The sequence below is a fragment of the Microplitis mediator genome, chromosome 3 (assembly GCF_029852145.1).
Source record: "Microplitis mediator isolate UGA2020A chromosome 3, iyMicMedi2.1, whole genome shotgun sequence".
Lineage (NCBI taxonomy): Eukaryota > Metazoa > Arthropoda > Insecta > Hymenoptera > Braconidae > Microplitis > Microplitis mediator.
The window spans coordinates 8,279,580-8,285,881 of record NC_079971.1 but is presented as its reverse complement, the minus strand read 5'-3'; positions in this window follow the sequence as shown (position 1 = coordinate 8,285,881).

Sequence of the window (6,302 nt, the reverse complement as noted above, 5' to 3'; positions counted from 1 at the left end):
CTATGTCTGTCTTCCTTGTCCCTCTTGGGGAGTGCTTTATTGTAGCGCCAAAGTGGACTAGCTTCATTTGCAATTTCTTCAGGATCGTACATTATCGCTAGTTGTTGTTTTTTTCGATCAACGTGGTATATAATTGGCACATTGCTTGACGAGAACTGGTGAATTCAGCATGATATGGCCGTTGACAAAGTATGGACAACGCAATTCGATATTTGACTACTTTCAATTGTAATTAGTTCTATTATACATTAACTATCGATATTTTTTTAACGTCGTGTAAAAAGTCATTAACAATATTAGTTATTTGAATAAGTTGAGGTGGAGTATTTATCCTATGCCCTGAATTTTCGGTCAATCACTCCGATCCTGAATCATTTAGCGTACAGAAGTAGTCTTATTATAATTCGTACCAATTACTCAATATCATTACAGCCAATTTACTTGCTTTAATATTTTTCGTTATAGTTATTGATAAAGTTTAGTCTAATCAATCACTATTATCCGTTACATTATCATACAGTAAAAAATATCCACAACTTGGCCGTGGAGGTATTTCCAACCAATTGGAGTAGGGTCGATACTTTCGAGGGGTCAAATAAATCAATTACTGTATTTTTAATTTATATTACACTCAAATCTGAAATTTAAAATAGTAATATTTTTGAAATCTATTTTCAGTTACATAATAAATTTTTATTGTTATAATTAATCCTTCCACTATATTTACTATCTTTCATCCTATTTATATCTTATTTTATTAGTAAAATTCTTCAGTAAATAAATAAAAGTATTATTAATGACATTACAAATAATAATCCGATTATCAATAAGAAAATAATTTATAAGTCATAAGCCGTGAGGTATGTTTGTGAGTTTCTACATACGTTGGTGTGTTTGAATAAGTGCGGGTCTTTGCTTTGCAAGAATCCTAGCTCATTGTTCTGTTCTGGTAAAATAAAAATTTCGTAGAGGCCAGCCTAAGCCAGGGTTCAACCCGCGAATTCTGGTGGCTGCTGGTGAAAATCGCAAAGAGAACAAGCGATTTGTCTCAATATATATGAGGGTGTTTCAAAATAAACATTTTTTTTTTTAAGTCTTATGGTCTCAAAAGTTAGTCTTAGGTATAAAAAAAATCCTCCCAAAAGAGCAGCTCGGAATTTCAATTCTACTAAGAGCTCAACGAATATTCATTTTCTCATTCAAATTGCATGTAAAAAATATTTTTTTTTGTTTTTTGAAAATGAAAGCAGAGATCGGCAAAAAAAAAAATTCTCATTTGCCATTTTTTAATTATTTTAGTCAACATAATATTAATTGAGAAATTTTTGATTTGACTATAATGTTTTAATCATATTTTAGGCCAATATGTGATACGTGGAGCGAAATGGAACACTCAAAAAGAAATAAACGGTAACAAAAAAAAATTTTTTTTATGCTTTTTTGGGGGAGGGGGCGTCGTGCCCCAGGAAAAAAAAAATTTTATCGTTATTTTTTTTTTCGAGTGGTCCATTTCGCCCCACATATCACATATTGGCCTAAATTATGATTAAAACATTATAGGGGTCATAACTTGACGGAAAAGAAATAAAAAATTTTTTTTCAATTTGTTGCAAAATTACGACTGATTCTTCCGAAATGGACGGAAAATAAACGAATTTGATGGTTGAAAGTCACAAAAAAAAAAATAGTTTAACGAGGCTGTCGTGCCCCAGGCTCCCCTAATTAAAAAAATTTTCATTTTTAATGACAATTACTTTCACAATGCTATAATTTTCAAATAATTTTATTAATTATTTTATTAATGAAAATTATTTTTGAAAAAAAATTTCATTTTTTAAGTAATTAAAAATTAAATTATAATAATTTTTAATTAATAAACAAATTAAAAATAAAAAAATCATAATATTTTATTTTTGATTAATCATAAATTTCTTAATTAATAGTATGTTGACTAAAATAATTAAAAAATGGCAAATGAGAATTTTTTTTTGCCGATCTCTGAATGAAAGTATTCAATAATTTTTTTTTTCGAAAATCGAAGTACATGGTCTTGTAAGAAATTAAATTCTCTACAAAAAAGCCCCTAACTTTAAATCTGTTAGTCTCTTTCTCATATTTAACTGAGCTAAAAGGCTTTTCTGATCGTAAATAGCATCTAATTTATCAAAGATTTCTTTTGATTTTCTTGATTCAGCGAATTTTAACATAGAATCTGCTAAATGTGAAGCAATAACACTTTTTGCAATTCTTTTAGCTTTCTTCCACTTCCTGTCCGGGTTTTGAGGAATTGGTTCATCAATAACTTTAATCACATCAACTTCTGATAATAATAAGCGCACTCTAAATTTCCAAACACTATATCTTTCACCATTGAATGGAACAATGTTTCTTTTCATTTTTAAATCTTCCATAATTGTAAAGTACTGATAAGTTGAACCACGAAATTAACTTAATTCTTTTATATTAAAATAATTATTTAAATGCAAATAAAATTGCTAAATACTATATATGCTATATAGAGAGTAACCTGGGCCCATAACCTATTGGAAATAAGGCTATGGAAATAATTTATTCACTTAGTTTTCTCAATAATTACTTTTACTTTATTTAATCGCAATCGGAAAGAATATCTTACTCATAAGACGTATGCTGTCAGACTAACTAACTTCAACCAACATCTTAGTGACTAACACCATTTATTTGGCCGCATAGGTCCACTTACATATACCTAAAGAATAAACAATATCACCCATGCATTCATCATTCTTAGTATTTATTTTATGTGTTTTTCTTCTAAACATACTCTTAAACTTAGGATCAAATTTTATTATAAGTTTATATAAATAGTTAAAATATAAATATAAGAGATATAAAATGATATATATAAACGATTAGTTTTTGTTTAAATAAATTCAGTTAAATAAACCAACAGATTTTAACAAAAAGTACAGAGTTTGGAACGAATTCAGTGAGTTAGGTCTGATCGAGCATTCGTTGTGCAAGTACAAGTTTTCCTGTCAACCGTAGATTCGTTCTCGAGCCGAGTTTACGGTAGTATTTGTAAATTATTCGATCAGGTTTTATTTGAATATTACCAGACTATCGTGTATTACAATTATTATAATTTCCTGTGTAATCAATTATTGCATTAGTAAATACTTAGTGCATTTTGATATTTGTGCGACACATCTCTATTATGTTACTTGTCTAAGTATCATTATTTGTGAACAATACTTTGAATATTATATCACTGTGTTGCATGATTATTATTGGTTTATATTTTAAATAATAACGAGAGATAGTAATATTGAGACCAATACTAGGGATAACGCCCAAGCTTGTACTGACTTTCCGACATATAATATATATATATATTAGACTGGGCCAAAAAAATCGACTATTTTTTTTTTTTTTTTTCGATACTGTGAAAATATTATTCCTGATGACAAAAAAAAATTATTGTGCAAGTTTGAGCCCTTAATATTGATATTAAGAGGTGTATCGTTACGACTTTTAGTTTTTTGACAGAAATTTCATTTTTTACCCAAAACTCGTAAATTATCGATCTGAAAAATTTGAGCAATGTATATTCTTAAAGGAAATTGAATTCACTACAAAAAATCTCTCTTAGTAAATTGACGTAAAACGAGCCGTTTCCTTGAAACAGTGCCTTAAACACTGATTTGTTTTTTAAATTGTTTGTTTCTATTTTAGATTTTCGTAACTACTAGAAATATTAAATTTTTTTTTAGTCAAGATAGATATTCTAGAAGGAAATTTAATGCTCTACAAAAAAGGTCTTTTAACATTTTTTGCTAAATTCACTCCTTCGAAAGTTATTCAGGTTATTAAAGTCGTTTTGACTCAACTTCGACCTTGATTATGAAAAATACTTAAAGCTGAAAAAAAAAAAATTTCCCATGTTATTTAAATGGGAAAATGGAATTTTTCAATGAGCTAGGTCTGTAATCGACATAGAATTTTGTTTCATGCGCGAAAATTTTTTTTTTATGTTGAACTATGGTTTTTTCCACATGCACTTGAAAAAAAAAAAATCTGGCTCCGAAATGAACACCCTAATATATATACAGATAAGCAGTTGGTTGACAACAAAATTATTCCAGCTACCAGTATTTTCTTTGTTATTTCGATGAATATCATTTTCATGTTAGCCATTGACGTATTCAGGTTTGGTTTGTACGTAATTGCCGTTTGATATTTGTTTCTAAGATAATGATATATTGTGGGTTTATTGTTACGGTCTTGTAAGTAGTTGTGTCGATTCAGGTAGAAAAATGCTTGGGGGGGGGGGGGGGGCATAGCCTTGTTGGAGTGATTTTTGTATATACTTTTAATTAGGAGCTAGAAATTTATTTATATTTAAATTTGTTTTAATTAGTGATGTCTGAGCCCAGTGGTTTCTAGTTAACTTTAATATGTGTGAATCTATTCGAGGGATATTAGCTTTGTTGTACAAAATTTGGTTGCTTATAAGGTGTTGATAGTTAGATTTTTCGGATCTGTATATTTTTAAGCATGTTCTCATGCATCTGCGTTCAAAAGATCTTATTTTTAACTTCCCGCTAAGAAAATTGTAAATTTTCAAAAATTCGGGAAGTTATTGGTTTCGGTCCGATTTACGAAAATCGAATTTCCATCAGATGTCGACGTTTCGAGGTCCTAGGAAGCTATCCTGACTAATTTCACGATGATGTCCGAGTGTATGTATGTGTGTACGTACGTACGTACGTACGTACGTTCGTACGTACGTACGTATGTATGTATGTAAATATTCATAACTCTTGAACGGATGAACCGATTTTGATCGTTGAGGTGTCATTCGACGCGGCTTATTAATGTCTTAAAGCCGTAAAAATTTGAACTTAATCGGTAGGGTGCGTTCAGAGATATTTCAAAAATAAAATTTTTCCGAAAATGTTTTATTTGGATAACTTTTAATTTGCTCGATGGATTTATTCCAAAATCTAATCAGCTCTAAAACTCTATAAGCCGCGTCGAATGCCACCTCAACCATCAAAATCGGTTCATTCGTTCAAGAGAAACCGTTGACGAAAGAATTCAAAAAAAAATTTTTTTTTGGTTTTTTCGAAATTTCTCAAAAACGACTCGATAAATCGATTTCAAAATTTGATCAGCTTTAGAACTTGATAAAACACGTCGATTGCCGCCTCAACCATCAAAATCGGTTAATTCGTTCGCGAGATATCGTGGGAGAAAGAAATGCTAAAAAATGGTTTTTTACAAAACAATGGCATACAAAAGTATTTGCGAGCTCGAAGAGCTCGAAAATGTATTCACAATAATGTTTTCGAGCTCAACGAGCTCGAAAACAGCGGGAAGTTTTGGGGCTGGCCCGCAGGGTCATCTGACAGACCGATTTTTTCTATCGTTGTAGCGTTTTGATTGAACCAGATTGGTGCTTCGTATGTTAGTAAAGGTCTCATTAGTGCTTGATAACAAGTTATTTTTATGCGTTTGTTTAAATGTTCGTTGTAGAACATTCTATTTCATTTCAAGAAAGCTTTTTTTGCTTTGTTTAGTTGGGTGTTAATGTGTTGTTTGTATCTGAGATGTTGATCTATTTGAATGCCTAAGTATCTCACTGACTGTTTATGTGGAATTGAGACATTGTTTGAATTTATTGAAAAATCTTTCCAATTTCTTTTTATTTCTTTTGAAGCTAATTTTATTTTGGGCCTAAAAAGAATAGTTTCACATTTGAGATTATTTATTTTAAGTTTCCAGTTGTTACTATATTGTTGTAATAAGTCAAAGGTTGTTTGTAACTTTTCTTGTATTGTTTTTAAGTGTTTACCTCTAACGTATATTACGAGATCATCAGCAAATGCTATGGCTCTAGTAATTGTTTGTTTTTTGTCTGCGTTAGTAAGTTTTTTTTCCGTGGAGTTCGGTCAATTTCGTTCGTATTACCTGTTTCGTTTGTTGTCGTCTTATTTATGTCACTTAATGACAAGGCCTTACTATTGTAGATGTTAAACAATAGGGGTGAGAATACTGTCCCTTGTTGAAGTCCGTTTGGCAAAGTAAATATTTCTTCCGATTTGTATTGTCCGTCAGTTGTTTAGAATTGTCTTTTGTCGATCATGTTCCATATTAATTTCATTAAGTAGGTAGGAAATTTAAAGTGATTTGACAGTCTGAAGATTAGGCCTCTAATCCACACAGTGTCGAATGCCTTTTCATAGTCAATTAAGCAAGCTCCGACACATTCGTCGTTATTTAAAGCTTCACAAATATCGGAAGTAAATTTTGTGATCGCA